General features: G+C 42.7%; 1 long non-coding RNA gene across 1 annotated transcript; it reads right to left on the bottom strand.

Annotated features, from left to right (window-relative positions):
- Positions 1-856: 856 nt before the first annotated feature.
- On the bottom strand, positions 857-14,150 carry LOC135287701 (uncharacterized). Its single transcript, XR_010351256.1, has 3 exons — positions 14,039-14,150; positions 4,604-4,666; positions 857-2,175 (listed from the first exon to the last, which is right to left on the bottom strand). It is a non-coding gene; the product is annotated as an uncharacterized LOC135287701 (long non-coding RNA).
- Between the last annotated feature and the right edge of the window lie 4,550 nt (positions 14,151-18,700).

Raw genomic sequence — 18,700 nt, 5'->3', positions numbered from 1 at the left:
CAGCCAAAAATTTACAGAGTGTTGATTCCTGCTTTAAGCAATTCTGTTGTTTCATGGTAAGAAATACTTAGCAAGCTGTCCCAAGGGAGTGGCTATTAGTGTACTGGAGTCTCACTTATGTCTTCTGGATGGTACTGGAACTGCACTGGGAACTCCCTGACACCAGCTATTATAGAAATTTTGCATGAATTTGAGTAAGAGAAGCACAGATTTGCAAGTAAGAGACTTTTTTGTACACCTTATAACACTGTAAATTCTTAAGTCTTGATTTTTAATTCATCCTGGAATATATTTAATTATAATCAGGGCAATTTTTGAGTTCTCTGAATGAAAAACTGGACAGATATTTAACAGCATCTTCAGGAGTGTAAGTAACACAAGTGATGGAGGAGCCCGAGCACTATTGCCTTTGCATTCAGGCCCCTGAGGGCATGACTGCTGCCTGCTGACCTGGGAAGAGCTGCTGTCCATCAGAGACTCAGCAGAGACCCTACCCTCCCAGCACATCTTCAGTCAGCTAAGCACAATCCTGTGTATATTAAACAGCTTTATCAGGGATCCTGTGGGGATGCTCATTGAGGCAACAGCCTCTGTGGCATTGCTACTACACTGATGAAGTAAAAATTTTTCATGTAAAACTTCCTGTTCTCCCTGTAACATCCCTCACTTCACTGCCAACTGCTTTTTTGCTTTCCAAAAGGAGGGAAATGTGGGAGATGGCCATGAGGGAAACAAGGCTGGGATGCCCTGGGAGAACACTGCAGGGGAATAAATTAAAAAATATTTCTACTTCCCCTACCTCTACTGCCAAACCTTTCAGCAGCACATAGCTGGATGTGTTTTCTCTTGGAGTGCATTCAGTGAACCCTGAATGTCCTCCTGACACCCTTTTTTTTTTTTTTTCAAATGCTGTAGGTTCTTGAGGGCTATTACTACATCAGTTGTAGTTGTCTGTCACTGTAGTCGTCTACAAAGCATGCTAGTGTGTGTAAAGCAGCATACTGAAAGGACACTGAGAGTCTCAGTCTTTCTGAAAATGCTGCCCAATCTTTTCTGCTTGAGTGTTGCAGGTCCATCTAAATATATATTCTTCTTCTTTTCTTTGCAGTCCCTTTATACAAATTGACAGAATCAAAAAGGCAAAATTCAAGGGGAAGGTTCTAAAATCCTTAGCTTACTTCAAACACATGTAGTGTTTTAATGACCTCAACTTCTCCTTACTCACATCTGTATAAAAGGTTTACCCCACTCAACATCCAGAGAAGGAATGCTAAGAGCCATCCCATTTCTGAGAAGCATTTCCATTGGAGTGTTCTCATTAGGATCCAGTTTGTCAAACCCTGCTGCTTTTTTTTACCTCCTAGTTTATATAGCTACCTGAGGAAATTTCTGTGAACAGAAAACAATCCCACAAGTAATTTTTTTCTAGTCCACTCTCTAAGCTGGCCTTTATCACCTGCTGATTGCTGGCTTGTTAACGAGCAGGGGAGGAAAACAGTAAGGACTCTGCCAGCATGGTCCTCATCATGCCAGCCTGACAAGTGTGCAGTGAGGACACCAAATGCCATGGGAGAAACAGAGCCCTGTGTTGACTTCTGAGACCACAGTGAGCCCCAGAGTAGTGAAGGTTTTCCACAGATACAGGGAGTGTATTTTGGCTGGAGCTGCTCCTGTTCCTGGCACCATGGAGGCATCACACCCCTTACCCTTTCTCTCCCAGGCTAAGTTTAGCAGACACTTGAACTCCCAGAAGTTTCATTGCCTCCTGGAGTTTAGCAGCACAGTTAGCAGCACTCTCGATGAATAATCGCATCAGCCCAGGGAGGTCCCCACCAGCTTCTCTGGGGCTCTGCAAGAGGCTGCACAATCTCCAGTGTGCAACCCACAGCTGGGCCTGACCACCTTTGGTTTCCTTCTTTCAGCAGCAACATGGAAATATTTTTGTATTTTCCTGGGTATGGATGCATAATGCCAATGTCCATTTGTCCTGTGTAGCATGACTTTCCACACTCTCCTAGAATGGGTGAGAAGCAGCTCTAGTGCTACTTAAGGAGCTTTTGTATACTGTTAGGAAGAAGTTGGATACAGAGAAGGAAGGCTGGAGCTTATTCCACAGCCCCTGAGCTTTCTTCCAGGTGGTTTCTGAGCTCTGCATTTCCACGTGAACATTTTCCCCTGTCAGAGAGAAACGAGTAGAAGGGTAGCTAACCCTGCACATCACACCGAGCACAGGGTACTTGCAAATATTATTTTAATGTGTCCCTGCTCTTCCCTGTTTTGCCCTAATATTTGCAGTAGATAATTTTTAAGCCTCAATAACATAGGCTGGTGATTGAACATGCTTTTTCTGAGCTAAATTCCATCCTGTCCCTGAGTAATCTCTTCGTCTCAGTTGCCCTTGTTAAATCCTCAGAACAGGGCAGAGTCTCAAACTCCAAGTCTCACAGCCAAGACACAAAGCCCAGCGGTCACCCCCATGTGCTCGGGGGCTCCAGAATCTCCTGTATCACACCTAAATACAGCCTCTGCCTTTCTCTGTCCCTTTCCACTCCACTGCCACAAAACCTAGATTTTTTTTCCCCCAGGAGAATAGCAGTGCCCTGCCTGGTGCTGGCAGCCCCATAGAACTCCAAACTCCTCCAGGTCCAGTCCCTGAAGTGCCCAAAGTCTCCCACTCAGCTGCCAGCCAAGTGACAGGAGGCAGAGGCGGGTGTCATGCCAGGATGCATTTCAAAGCAAAAGAACTCTTGTTTTAAGTCTGTGCAACAACCTCTCTCCCAGAAGACTGGCGAAAAAGCTTTTAAAATTAATTTGCATAATTGGATCTTTAATTCTCTTTAAATGAAAACCAAAATGGCACTGTTCTCAACAAAAAAGACTTTCACAAAAGCCAAAGGATTGGTTGCAAGGTGGAGTTGTGTTACTGAGCTGAAACTAAGCCTAGATAAAAGATAATTAGGCAGACTGAACAAAATTCTGCTTACAGAGAGAGGGAAAATCTGCGGTAACAGCATGGGCTTCAGTAAAATGACTTCAAATTCATGTCACCATAACTGAGCCTTGGTCTGCAGTAACTACTTTAAGTTTTCAGCTCTGTGGTTAATTAGCAACCCTTTTCATTAATATGGTTTTTTTTTTAATTCAAGAATTTTTTAGATTAATAAACACTGCAGATATTTTTTGAGGGCAGAAGTTCTGTTTGTGCAAAAGACCAAGACACCATTTGAGTCAATCTGACTGTAATCACTTAATTCAGTGGAAATTTTGGCCCACTGAGATACTATTAGGAGAACTGTGCATAGAAAACTAGTAAGAGTTCAGCTAGTAAAAATCTATTTTCATGAGCTTTTAAATGAAAAGCAACCTTTCTAATGAAGAGCAATGTATTTTATCTCTCAGTCCTCCCTGAATTACATGTGCAGCTTTATATGGTGTTTTTACCTTAAAATAATTTTTTAAAAGAGACAATTTTGGTACATATGATCCACTGCACTTGTTTCTGAAGAGCTGTTTTTATTGTTAAAAATATCCAAATGGAAAGGTGCAAACCTGTTCTACAAGAGAGCTTGGTTTTCTCCCCTTGCTTGCAACAATTCATTCTTTAATCAAGTACAAAGAAGCTCCATTGGTGTCCTCACCAGGGCTTTTAGCAACCCAAAGCCTGAGCACCAGCTGAAGGCATATGGCCATAGCTTAGCCTTTGCTTTAAAACAATAGTGAAATAGAATCAGAGGAGCTGGGGCAAGCTGGCAGAATACAAATGGAAGATCTCTGTGACTTGTCAGTCCTCCTGGGTGCTCCATCATGGCCTGTGCCATGGAAACGCAGCAGGGGCACACGGAAGCTCACAGCTAAATTCTGCTCATGGGTAGCCCCGTGTAAATCCAGAACAACACCACCTCAGCCATTGGACTAAACTGGGATTTTCACCTGGGCAACAGCAATGCCTGAAGAAGTAAGACATAGCTGGACTGCTGCAGACACTGCCAAGAATAAAGCTGAGCTGTCAAGGTTAGTGGCAACTAAGTACTGCTGCTTCGATCAATTTTAAATAGATTACAGTTTTCACAGATATCTCTATTGCTTTTTTTTTTGGGGGGGGGGGGCTGTACTTTAAAAAAAAAAACAGAACAACAAAACATTGTAAGAATAAAAACTGTGCTGCTATAAATTATCATCCTCATGAAATACAGTGAGAGCAACACATACCACACTGTGGCACCAGGGATGTGATCTGGTTTAAGAAACACATGGCCTTATGTTTAATGAAGGGAGCCTGTTGAAGGATTGCAGACCAGGAGGGCACACTAGATTTTTTGTTTTATTAGGTTCTGGGTTATGTACTTCTCCTTTTGCTGCATATCTGACAACGTATGCCATTCCATTAAAAACTGAATGGGCTGGGGAAAGTAGGGCAGAAAAAAATCATTTATGAAGGACTGGAGCACTTTATTTTCTACCTTTTGATAAAAGTGTTAAAAAAATGTTGTCATTTTGTCTAAACTAGAAACAGAAACAGATGGAAAGAAAATGGAATTTAAACAGAGAAGAACAATTACTCTCCACAAGGAAGGAATTGTTAGAAATACTTAAGTACACTCACCAGTTCATTGAAATCATACACTTTAGATGTAGCAAAAATCCTCCATTATATCAGGGCCAGGTCCTAAAAATACATCATGAAGGATGAGTTGGAGGCACTTTCCACCCCACATGGGATAATTTGCACTTTATGAGGCCAGAAACTGCATGGCTATGATCAGACTGCTTACAGTTATGTGTTCCATGCTCCATCTCTGGAACTGCCTGAAACTAGGGAGTAAGGGGCACTTCTGGGGCTGGCATTTGCTGCCCCTCCTCATCCAGCACCATGGTAGGACACTGCCAGAAGGGTCAGTCCTGAATTCCTCTCTAACACTAGCTGCCTGCAGGGAGGTGTTCTCACCACATTATTTTGGATTTTGTGATCTGGCAACGAGTGCTACTCCATTTCAAGTTGCCCAGGTTCCCTTTGTCAGAAAACTGCTCTTTCCAGACATGTCCCAGAAACCTCTTGACATCAGGCTAGCAAGTTGTGATGCTTTGTCTACAGATGTGCAGGGGTGAGATTTGAGGCAAAAAGTGATGAACTGGAATCTGGGGCTAAGGAACAGGAAGAGCTGGATCATCCAGCAACAGCTCACATAGGTGTAACATGAAGCCATATGTCTAAAATGTGATTCAAAACACCCCTCAAGACATCCAGGCTCCCTGCCTGTACACTAAGGAGCTGCCAAATGATCCCACAGAAAATACAAACAACAAAACTGGGCTCCTAAGTCCTTTCCCAACCCCAAACTTTAGCATTGGAAGATGGCTGCAGGAAGGTTCACTTCTGCTTATCTGAGCTTCAAAATCCCAGGCTAACTCCTGAAAGATGTAGAAACCTCCTTCAGCCTTTAACATAACCCTGCACTTAAGACATTGATTTGAGACGCATAGGCACTTGGGCTCATCTCCCTTCAAACTCAGAAAGGAGTTTGACCCATGCCTGCTAGAAGTTGAAGGAATAGGTGGAGTGAGAAGAGGGTATCCTCCTCTTGATGGCCTAGCACCGTGTGGCAATGAACACAAACTCATAGTGTTGCAGCTAAGCAGAAAGGAGCATTAATCTCCTCTCCCAGGTCACTGATTAGGGCAATGAGAGTGAACATTAATTGCTCTTCAGCTCTTCTCCTCAACCCCTGTCCACACCTGAGCCTGTTCAGCTCTTCGGAGTATCACGGAATTCATGCCTTGGGTGGTTTGGTGCTAGCAAGGCACTTAACACTGGCAGGACTTTGCCAGGTAATGGCTTTGGTTGGAGTGCTTTAAGCCTTTTGCACAATTATGGCACTCTGGTTCCACAACATCACCACCTCAGCTGGCAATTCTGCATGCTTCCTGCTCTCTCCTTGAGCCTCCTGGAGAACATCTAAACTGCTTGGTAAGAGTATTCTACACAGGCTCCAATATATTAACAGTTGGATTTTCTCACTCCCCCACAGTGCAAATATCCTTTCATTAGCTGCTAGAGCTACTGGATATGCTGATGACAATGTCATAACACAGCCCCAGCACTAGTTCAACTAACAGACCCATATTTACAGCCCTTAGTTTTGGATATATAAATAGACTAAGGCTGTGAAAATCAAAGATTTCCCCCTCACTATTGCTGCCAAAGAATAATCAGTGAAGAATTTGGCCAGGCAGAAGTGTGGGGGTCCCCTCTCCAGTGCCCCAGGCTTCTCTCTGGCAGGGAATGTGTGCACCTTTCTGCTAGAGAGCTGCATGCAGCAGCACTGCAGAGATGGGTGTCCATCCCCTGGGATCACCCCTGGGGTGAAATATCACAGCTTTCACTTTTAACGGTAAAGGCAGTTTTCAGTTTTAAACCTGTGTCACTTTTTTTTTGCATGGGCTCAGAATAATAAGCTATGACTCTTCAGTGAGAAAACCCAACATGTTTTACCATTTCTCTGAAGACATTCGGAGAAAGTCCCAAGCCCATGGGGCCTTCTTTGTAATTGCTGCCAGGCTGACAAATCCTGGTGGCAGAGGCACCTACAGTAGCAGAGGAAAACTGAAATGCCAAGCTATCATCACCTTCTGATAGACAAAACATTTATAGTTTATTGTCAGGAGGACTCTGGCTACAAAGCCTTTCCCTGAGCCAGAGTGGACTGACCTTTTGCAGTATGCACAATAAGACAGCAAACACGGCTGAGCTGTCAGAACTTCTGCAATAACCCCAAATCCCTTTTGATAAGGGGCATCAAAAGCACACAGCTCTCCACCACCTCCTAATAATGCCCATGACCTCAACAATGCCTTACAAATCTGCTACATAGTTTGAGAAGCAACACCTGCTTCCTGGCAGCAGCCATTTGGTTTGCTCTGGATGAGTTCTTGGGAATCACATCTAGTTCTCCAAGCCTCAAGTAAGAGAGTTTTCATTTCCTATCATGCTATCCTAATGCAACCTGTCCAAGAAGCCTCATCGATATGACAGCGGTGAAGAGCTCGACAACTTCCTCCTAAATAACACCTCCCACTCTGCTTTGTGCTCTGTGGTTCATTCCTCACTGGGTATTTCAGGAATTGTGTACATGTAGTTGAAAGTATGTAGTCTTTAAGAGTCAAGGTGCATGGCCCTTATTCCTACCACCTTTTGAGGCACTGCTTAATAAAGAAACAACTTGGAGAAGGCTCCAAACAAACCTGAAATGAGTACAATTACTTTTCCCTCTGTAGCATGCACACACACATATATATAGGTATATATATATACACATAATATAAATATTTAGGTTGAAAAAGACCTTTAAGACCATTGAGTTCAACCATTATCCCAGCACCAATGTGTTCACCACTAAACCATGTCCCCAAGTGTCATATACACATGATTTTTTGGACACTTCTAAGCTTTGTGATTCCACCACTTTCCTAGGCAGCCTGTTTCAATGCCTGACCATCTTTTCAGTGCAGACATTTTCCCTAATATGTATATATATATATATATATATATATATATATAAACCCTGCTGTATTGCATTAGGGATTTTAGCAACTGGTCCTTGCAACAAGCTAGCATACCATAAAAGCAGCAATCCATTCAAACCTCTTGCTTGATTTGCATCAAAAGGAGACTTTTTTTTTAATTTTAATTTCCCAGAAGTTCACTAATAGGGAGAGTGAAAAAAAAAGAGAACTTAAGGAAAAAATGAGAACAAGCCAAGTAATGAATCATGTTGGGAAGTTACCAGCCTTGGGTGGTGGACATGAAACGCAAGCCCACATTCAGAACCAGGGTACCATTGCCTAAGCCACAGTGCATGTGTTCAGCTGATTCAGCTCCAGGGGAGTTTAAAATCAAATGTGACTTAAGACTTTTTGAGTTTAATCACTATTTAAATTGGTTTTAACTGTTATTTAGATATTTGAGTTCCACAGATCCCTAAACGTCCTTAAGTGCTCACTACATCAGTTTGCTCAGTGTCTTCCTTACACCCAAACCCCTTCCTGTGCTTCAGTCATTCCGCTGTCTATGTGGGAGGTCCTTTGCAAAATCATCCTGAGCTCAAATAATTTCGTTAAATAACTGGATATGACTTCTCTCCTTAAAAAATAAATGCGTACTTGATCCAAAGAGGGTAGGAGTTCTTCCATGTGTCTTTGATTCAGGCAGTGAAATCCTGAGTAGAAGGCAAGCTTCTCTGTTTCATATTTTTTGTTGGCAAAGTAGAAAATTCTCCATTCAGCACGCAGATTTCCTGCAGTTTGCTTAGACACCAAGTCTCCATCTGCTCTACCAGGGTTGTAAACCTCTTGGCTTGGTTCTGCAAGCCCTTTACTTCCCTTGCCTTGTTCCCTTTTCTGAGGGTAAGCAACAAACCATAGAATCATTTAGGTTGGAAAAGGCCTCTAAGACCATCAAGTCCAACTGTAAACCCATCACTGTCAAGTCCACCACTAAACCATGTCTGCAAAATGCATATTAAGTATTCAGTTCCCCTCTGCAAAAGGAATTTCAATTAAAATAAACAAATTGCTGAACATAAGTGAGGATAATAGCATTTTACTGCTGCACAGCAGGGCTGTGAAGGTAAGTGAAGGTTCTCAGGTTGGAGTAAAGGGAGATGTATGTGTTGCCTAGATAGATGAACTAATTTTCATTTAAAAATGTAAACCCAAAATATTACTGTGACTGTACATGTTTCCCTCCTCCACCCTGGACAATTGAATCCGTTTACCTAGAGTTTGATCAAGTTACAGCACAAAAACATCTTATTTAAAACCAAGGCACTCCTCTTCCCCTTTTTACTCACATCTTAATGCTTTACAAAGCAAAACTTCAGACACTTTGTGAGTCACATATCACTACCAAATAAGTTGCAGTCATTGAATGGTGCCTCATAAAGGAGGCAGGAAACAGGAAAAGCTCAAAATAAAGCTGTTTGTAAATTAAAGAACTGAGGGAAAGAATGGATAGGAAATGAGTCCCTTATTTCTTCCTCAAAATTATTCTGATTAATGAGGAGAAAGATCAATAGCCTATCTGCAGCTGCCATGGGGAAGACAGGGTGAAGAGTGAATCCAGATCCAAGTATCCCCGTGGTGCCAACACATCACATTCTGCACAAGCTCGATATAATGAGCTGCAGGGTGAGATCTCATGCGACTGCTCTACTTTACCTGTCTGTCCATTCAGCTCCTCATTATAGCTCCATGTGCTCAGTTATAGGGTACCAAAAGGAGAAATGTATGGCATCGATTTGTGAGTAGTCAGAGGAAGGATTGCTTTCATTCCTGCAGCACTGCTTTCCTCCTGCTGTAACAAGAACCCCAGACACACCAGGCTTCCTGCTGCACTGCTGCTGCATGCAGCTCAGAAGCCATGTGTACAGCGTTTCCACAGCATGGGGCATCATCCAGGCCCACAGCACACTGAAAACAGCACAACATTCCCACTGACATCTTTGGATGTTGTTTTTAAACCAACTCCTAAATGAAGCACCTCAGATATCGCTGCTTCCTTTATTAATGTTTGGTTTGGGGACTTGGTAATTATGTTTAGCAGCTTTTGTGGGCCAACAGATTCCAAGGCAAAATGACCTGGCAGGATGCTGAAGCCATTTCCACTGTTTTTGGAGTGCTGTGTAAGGACAGAATGACTGTTTTTTGGATGGAGACCCTGGGTGAAACAAGGCAAGGCATCACGCTCCCCTCCACTTTGGCTTGCCCCAGAGACAGGGGGAAAGCACCCAGCACTATTTCATTAAGGTTTTGGCATGTCCCTTGGCGGCATTTGTGGCAGTTACAGGCACAAAGGAAGCATTTATCCCCGCTTGTTTTTCCCAGCTGCATCCATTCATTTGCAGATTTGCCCAGAGATCAATTCACACTGGCAAGAGAGATAAGAGGGACCTCTGATGCTGGGCTTGAGAGATTACAGCAGCCAGGCGTTCCCTAGGGCAATTAGAGGCGCAGAAGGGTGCTGTATTTTGGGGCATCCCCTAACACCAGCGTCCCCTGAGCAGGCACAGTCGAGCTGCTGGCTCCAGGCCCTGCAGAGAGCTGATGGACACCGGCCCCCAGAGGCAGCCAGGGAGGGATTCCTCCTTTCTACGCACAGAGAAACACACAGAGAAAGGCTAGTGCCAGAAATTATTACCGGTACACATTTGTAAGGCAAAACCCGGTTTCCATTCCCAGCTCTCCAGAAGACACAGTCTCCTCTTTGGCATAAGCCTGCTCCAAACGGGGAGGCAATCAAAGGGCTTTTAGCAGAAACTCTTAGCAAGGGCACTGCTCCCACAGCCACAGGAGGGACTAGCAGTCAATGGGACACAGTTCTTAAAGAGCTGCTATAAATACTTCCAACGTTTAAAAATGCTTAATGTGAGTGTTTGTGAAATCAACGAAAACAGTTATACAACGCTCACATTTAGATTTACTGAAGAAAATATTTTAATTTGGTACTTAACTGTATCCTTACACTTGGGCTTAAGCCACCCCTAAAACTGGCTCAGGCTGCCACAAAACAACAGCTTAAACCAATTTAATTGCTGTCTGCTGCAATCCCACCCGATTTCCCACCCCTGGCTGCGCATTCTCCATCGGCTTTCTTACGCCAACTCTCGTGCTCGTCCCACCCTGCTCTGAGCCATTTGGGCATGCAAGCCGGACACACGCCCTCGACACCCTAAAACCCACCCTTTTTCTACGGATTTAGCACGCTGGGGTGACTCAACACCAGGTCAGATGCGCACTAGAGCCGGTGAAAAGAAAGGCGTGGAATGGCTCAGCTGAGGCAGGGTGGGACCACGAGGTTCAGGAATATGACAGCTCATCCCTGTAGTCCTGCTCCCTCCACCTCTGCCCGGGCCGTTTAACCCCATCCCGTGCCAAATCATCCAAAATTTAACCTGACCCTCCTCCCTAGACACACAGACAGACACACAGACGCACACACGGTTCCTGCAAGGTCAGTGGATTCACAGAGCTCAGCAAGAGTCCTTACCAGCGTGGAAATGCACGGCTGGAGGTGAGAAGGGCTTCTCCCTTTCAGCACCAGGGAGCCATTAGATCATCTAAGCGCTGCTGTCAAGCCATATCCTCAGGCTTCTGCATGCATTTGAATTCCTGTTACCCTAAAATCCAGGCTAGAGCATTAGAGACAAAGCTTTAAACTGGAAAGAATCGAGGAGCTGAGCAATATCCATGCTCCCTAGGGAAGGCTCCTGCAGCCCCGGTCTTGTAGCAGCCCTTCTACCTGGTCGTTCTAATAGCCCCGTTTTAGTATAAGGACACCAAGGACTAAGTCAGATCTTTGTGGAGGAGATGTGAGTCAATTTACAGGAAATTAAAATATGACAACGTAGCCAGAATCTAATAAAAATAAATGCAAAGGGGGAAAAAAAGCAAAAAGAAAATAAAAAAAAAAAAAAAAGGCAACTAAAAGCAAAGTCCTACAGCAAGAAGACAGCTGAGATTTCTGACAGAGTATCTTTCTCCCAGTCTGGATTTACCAGTGTTTGGTGACATGGCCAGAGTCCTAAATACAAAGATAAGTGCTCATCTGTAAAGAAATTTTCTCATACATTATGCAGCACTGTCTCTTCCACACTTCATATACGTATGTCTGTACCTATAAATAGAAATTATATCTCATGTACATTATCATATATTACAACCTCCGATGATGTGGTAAAGGAAAGGAAATAAGCAAAGGAAGTAGTGCACATCACAAGATCATGCAAATTCCACAGAGCCTTGGTTAGTCAGCTATGAGCAAACCAGTGCTGGAAATAGTACAAAAACGTGGAAAAGCAAAGGATGAGAAAAATGACAGTAAACCAATGGGTTTGTTGCACAACAAACAAAAGTCCAAGTAATCTTGTGGAGAGGCTAGAAGACCAAAAATAATCCTTGCATGCTTAGAAGTGGAGTATTGCACAAAGGGGCACAGCACAAGTAGGGAGAAAAGGCCAGAGCAGGTCTGCTGGGCAGCATTGGGAGGAACACCACAGGATCCCTGCAATGCTGAGGACAAATCCAGAGTCAAGCCCCAACTCTCAGTCTGAAACACAGAGGCCTGAACTGCTGATTGCTTTCCTTTTTCAGAATGTGTCACCTCTGCACTGCTGGAGGGTTTTTGTCCCTTCAAAAAAGAAGAAAAAACTCTTCACTGTCATGCATTTTATGAACTGATGAAATATCCTCACAACTTGTTCTCATCAATGTTTACTTGTTTAGCATTTCAGCTTGACCACAGTGCCTACGGGGCTAATGAGCCATGACTGGCAATACAATTAAAGATAGATTTGATGGTATTCTGGCAAACAAAAGTGTTTTAATTAAACTGAAAGAAAGTTGTTGTTTATGGGCCAGGAGCCCATACTGAATAGACAAAAGTAAGCCTTTTGATAGGAAAAATCAGTGCCACATCTAAGGGATGGGGAAACTGAGGTTTAATTCTTGGCTTTAGCAGACTTCCAGCAGAGCCCATTACTTTGGACCAAGAGCATGTTTTGACTTGTCTTTTGGAAAATGTGGAGAGTTCAGTCTCAGCCTCCCTAAAACTTTCTGGCTGTTTTCACTAGGGAGGGCTGAGCAGAGCCCAAAGGAAGCTCCACACTGGTTAGCAGCAGTACCACTTCCGAGTTCTCCCCACAACTTAATTTAACAGTAAAACTCAGAGCTCAGTTGTTTAAAAGCCAAGCTAAATCTGAACCAGCCAGGGTTACATTGAAAACCACAAGACTTATAAAAAGCAGTTCTCTCTCTCACCCTATTAAGGCTCAAACAAATAGCAAAACTTGTTTTGACTTTCCTAAAGGTAAAGTTAAAGCCTCCAAGTTTGCTCTTTTAATTAACTTCAGTTACCTCTCACTGCCTGTGAAAATAGTATAGTTCTGAGCATTGCTTGATTCATTGTGGGAGATGGAAGGAGGTTTTGGAGAGAGAAAGAATAGGAATGTATCAATTTCTCTAAGGCAGAATTATCACATATAGGCATTTATTTCAAGGCCAGGTAGGCAGCTTCCCCTATTGAAGTTGTGCAATACTTTGCACCTAAATACTCTATTATCACTTGCTTCATTTTGTCAGCTTTTACTGCTTGGTCTGAAAGCTCTCACTGGACGCCACAAAGTTTTCTAGTTTTATCTAAGGAGTTCCTTATTTTTAGCCTTGCCAGAAAAAAAAAAAAAGGAACCAAAACCAAACCAAACAAAAAAAAAAAAAAAAAAAAAAAGAAAAACAGGGGAAAAAATGTTTAATATTAACAGTGTGTATACCTCCACCGGTGTAATGGTATACATGATATCTGGAGTCTGACAAAACAATGACCTGTGAAGTCTGTGAAAGACATCAGAAAAGGAAAGTTACAGGACTGAGAGTGTAGCCCGTCTGAGTTCACCAATGAGTGAGTGAGAAGTGTAGACTCTTCATTTACACAAGAACTGAAGCTGATTCAAGGCCGCCATTAACTCCAGTGAGCATCTCTCTTTCAATTCAGATTTAAAAGCTATGGTGCTTTGCAGGTCTCATACTTTCTGTGGGTGTCCTTGAAGCTGCAGGTAAATCCCTCCCTTTTACAGTAAGCTTTCACCTGAAACAGAAAATACATCCTACGGTTTTATCACCTGTCATCTAAGAACTGAGGGACCTCCTGTGGCTTCAGCTGCTGAAACAAAACAGTGTTTTATTTTGCAAAAAGGCTCATACATAGAAATACTTATAATCCTTTCTCTTGTTTTTCCCTCTGTGACACGAAAGATCAGAAGGTACCTGTAGTCCACAGCCTCAAGTGACACTGTTGCCTAAATACACATCCAGAATACACGGTTTTAGTTGGATTCAACTCAGGAAGAACAGGAACACGTTTAAGCTCAAATAACCAGTTTAAAAATACAAAAAAGGAAACTAAAAATCATTGCAGCCAAATTTCAATAAACAGAAACGGAATCATGCCACTAGACAGCTCTCTTTAACCTCAAGTAGAAGTCCTACTTACCCTGGCTCAGCAACCAGCCTTTTTCATAGTCTATGCATGACCTGGTCAGCACAGAAAGTCTTCACCCCTTACCCACTCCCCATCCAGCTTCCACCTCCAGGGCTGCCTGTGGTGGCCATCAGACCCCGAGGACAGGCCACGGAAAATCTCTGGAGCTCACTCCTCCATTTCCAGATCGCTTCCTCCTGGCAGGGCACAGCTGCTTAGAGCACCAGAGCCAGGCTGAACACAAGTGGTAAATCAACACCTCTCTTTGCTTATGCTACTAATGACACCCCAGATTACTAGCACTTAATTGAATTTACTTTTCAGTGTGTTTTTTACATCTTGCTTTTCTATCAGCTGGGAAAATAAAAATCAATTCCTGTAGGGCAATTTAATTTAGGTTTACATGGTGTTTTATATTCAGATTTTCAGTGCTGCAACGTTTGTGTGGCAAAGCCATGCAGGACTGTTTTTTAAGTACTTCTGTGAAATTAAACTAAACCCATACTGAGGGTATGCACGTTAGCAAGCAAAATACTTAAAACCAAGTGAATATGTAGGAAAAACAATATAATAGATAAAAGTTATTTGACCAGTTGAAGCAGATTGGTTAGAGAGATCTCATACACATGCAAGAAATACAGTTACCTGTATTTACATTGATTTACAGTTACCTGTAAATATTTGGAGGACTGGTGACACAGATAAATAGTTAATAACTTTTTTCCTGATGAGTTTTATTACAAAATACTGTTGAAATCTTCCACCCTGGGCAAAACTACCTACCATATAAAAGGACTCCTTTGTGAAAAAAATCCTCAGATGCTGAGATTTGTGGATCACGGATGGCTGTGCAGGTCTGCAGGTTGTCTGTAACTCACTGTGCATGAATTTAACCATGGAGCAGGCTGGTTGAGATTGTGCATGGGTCTTGCGGTCTGTCCCTCCTGCTCAGGAAGAGTGGAGCACTGTGGTAGCTGCTGTAGGGAAAAGGGAAGTAATTTCAACCACTACTTTGCACCCTACCACCTCCCTGGAGAGCTGACTGACCCTAATATATTTTACTTTTCCCAAAAGGTTTAATAGAGACATGGAGATATTTTTCATTTTCTCCTAGCTGATGGGCTTTGCTGCTGTCTGGGAGCAGCAGTGTTTATTTGGAGGAACACGTCTTTAAAAGACAAGTCTTTAGTGTTAGGAAGTTCAGCCTGAGGAGTGATTTTACTTTAGCAGATTTAAATATTTCTAGTAAATTTAATTATTCTTATTCAATGCAACAGCATGTATGGATTAGACAACTAACATTTCAATATGTTTCTCTCTCACTGGACAAAGCAAGTATAAATTTCAGGGCTGTGTACTAGGTGTCTAGTGGAAGTGTCTTGTTCATGTTTTACCATGGTATAGGGCAACACTGGACAGGGAAAAGCTGCTCTGTACTTTGGGATAATAATTTATGACTGGAAGGTGACATTTTATCCTTAACTGACCTATTCAGACAAGTTTACTTCTGCTAGACCTACAGAAGATTTTTACTGACATTTTCCCCTTTTTGAATTCCTAAGTGCCTCGCCATTAGTTCCTGTTAGCATTATTTTTTAAATTTCACCTTCTGCATTGATGGAACCACCCTTGTGGGCAGCACTGGAGGTGGTTGTGCTTTCACTCACACCACACCATTGGGGGCACTTGGAAGTTCAACCAAACCCTCTTTGGTCTTGGAGGTGCCAGCAGGTATCCACAGCGGGGATATGTCTATTAAAAATGCAATAATACAAACACTTATCTGCTCCTGGGTGTTCGACAGGGGAGAGGCAGAGGGAAGAGGAGAGGAAAAGATGTATTATACATTGCCGGAGGAAATTTGTAGTGCATGAGTGTGGTGTTTATTTCTCTAATTATTTTTTGTTTCTTCTTGGCATTTGACTGCATCTCTTGTCCTTCTGCCTCCAGAGTTTCGGTGCCTCCTCTGAAAATTAGTCAGAGTGGTTACACCTAACAGCTCCAACCAGCGCATTAGCAGGGCTCGAGTGACTGCTGGCTTTTTCTGTATACAGATCTCACTCAATCTCTTATTGAAATTGAAAGGAAGAAGTTACAAATAGGATTATGTTTTTAAGACAAGTAAGTCTGCACATACTACACTGCAAAAGAAATAGTCTTCTTATTCCACTAGAAAATACTTGATCAAAGTTATTCCAATCTGCGTTTCTTTTAAGTAGATAAAATGGAAAATGTACATGGTAATGAAATATAATATCTCATGATGTATATTATAAAATAGAATAGAATGAGATTATTTCTTTAAGCATATAAATTATTAAATTATCATTAAAATGTATGTATATAAATAATTCTATGAGACTTTCTGATTAGATTACCATGATATGAAAGAACACATTGTGATTATTCTTTGATGCTTTGCAATAAGGATTTAAATTCTAAATAGATTTCAGGAAGATTTTCTTTTGAAACAGCAGCAAGAGGTAATGGGTGGACAATACTTAATGAAGCAGAACAGGAAACAAGAGCGACTTTTTAACTGACTCAATTAGTTTCCTGTGTAAAAGATGATGAAGTTACCACCACACAGATTTTTTTGGGGAAGTTTAATTCAGTTTATTAGATATTCAACATTCAGGGCATTTAATATAAATTGTTTTGCTACTACTTGCAACACTGGAAGACTAAAGGAGAGTGCTGTTGTGAACTTTGAGATCAGGAGATCTGCAGAGAGAGGATTTCTACCTTAGTGAAAGTGCTGAGCACCAGGAAGGTTACATTCTCTTCCACATAAAGGAGAATTAAGCAGGTTTTCATCTCTCTTTTTGCAAAGACAGCAGCAATCTCTAGTGCTGGGGTGGACTTTTCCCTTCTTCAGTGAGATGTTGGAGCACCACACAGACAGCGCTGGGCTGCAAGCAGCCTGGAGCAGAGGTGACTGGTGTTTGCTGGGCTAAACAAGGGATTTGGGTGCCTGAAGCCTGAGTGAAGAAGCAGATTTAGGAAACGGAGCAGCAGAGAGGAGTAGGGATGAAGGTTGCATGAGGTCCAAAGGACAAAGGAAGCAGGATTTTTGCAGATCCCTGGCACTGCGCAGTGATTACTAGAGAAATGTTCATATAATTGAGAGGTGTCCAAGGAATGTAAATGGAAGAGTTTGAAGGTGGGCAAGCACACAGTTCAGCTGTGCTATCAGCAAGGTGTTTCCAAAGCTGATGAGCAAAGCACTTCCTTTGCCCCTTTTATGGCAAGTGAAGAAAGGAGCAGGGCTGTATTGAAATATGTGTGGTAGGAGCCCCGTTCATGTGAAGAGGCTCCATTCAGGGCCTTACAAAGGCTATGAGTCAACTGCAAAGAAAGGAGGCATTTCACAGAAACTGAAGTGTGACCTTTTGTTTTGCCTGACCCCAAGGTCCTCAGTGACACAAAAGGGGACCCCAGCACTGGTTCTGCAGCAACAAATGCCTGTTGTGAGTGAGTGTATTTGAGGAGCAGTGACAAAAAGGAATGACCCGAGGTTCCTGTTTCCAGCCCTTGTTTCCCAAGGGGCTGTCAAGGAGGGAGTCCTCTGTGCAGCCTGACTGAGGTAGGGAGATGAAGGTGCTGGAAAGCTCTTCCTAGTGGATGCATTTCCCTTGAAAACCTCTCCTGAAATGCATGATCTGATAATCCACATGTACTATTAGGACACCTGGATGATGAGGTTTTTGGACTTTGCTCTGCAAAGTCTATAGAAATTAATATGTCTTTTATTCAGCTGTTACGTGAAGTGGGTTTTTTCTAATTTAGGACTGGCAAGGGATTAGAGTGTCTTAGTAGCCCTACCTTTGTTTTAACCTTCCATTAGTCCATGACTACTTTCTTTCACAATCAAAATAGACATGAAAGGGATGTTTTGCTTTGCTGTTTTCATTATTCCAGAGAGCCGTAAGTCCCTATTTACGTTCACGATGGAATCAGGGTGCAGAATGATGGATTTAAAGGTATCGTAAAACTCTTCCTGGTAAGTAGTAGTCCCCAAATATATTCCAGTTGCGACCTGAGAGAGGCTGCTGGAGGCATCTCAAGCAGCCATGCACTGGCTCTGCAGATCCTTTGAGCTGAGGAAATTCATTTGCATATGGATGCCATGCTAAGGAGGCCAGCCTGGATTTCATTACTGCTAATGATGTGTGTGGGAGAAGTGATTTAGTTTATAGCCAGTGCCAGGCATGCCACAATGAGGAAGTACTTAATTCATACAAAGCTTTTTCTTGCTTCTAAGACCTAAAAATCAGGGTACTTCAAGCAGTTCCAGTGTTACAGATGCGGTGTCTTCATGACCATGAACAGAGCTGTGACTGAGGCGAGGGAAGGAGAGAGAAGGAAACATCAAGACGTAGTATTGATGTCATAGAGGAAAGGATAGGAGGAGAAATGAAAGGGAATGAAAAGCAGAAGAGAAGAAAGACCAACGGAGGATGAAAAAAACCAGCAGGGAGAATTGGCTCTGCAGAAACTGTGGCTGCCAAGGCTGGATGTTTGGACTTTGGAGGTGACAGAATTTTCACTGGATCTTTACTATAGTTTTCACAACTCAAAATGCAGGCCTGTGGTAAGGCGTCCATCTTCAGAGACAAGTTTCTGAGAACCGGAATGGAGAAAAGGGACCCCAGGACACCACTGGAGTTGGAG

The sequence above is a fragment of the Passer domesticus genome, chromosome 1 (assembly GCF_036417665.1).
Source record: "Passer domesticus isolate bPasDom1 chromosome 1, bPasDom1.hap1, whole genome shotgun sequence".
NCBI classification, from domain to species: domain Eukaryota; kingdom Metazoa; phylum Chordata; class Aves; order Passeriformes; family Passeridae; genus Passer; species Passer domesticus.
This window is presented reverse-complemented; position numbering and strand designations above follow the sequence as displayed.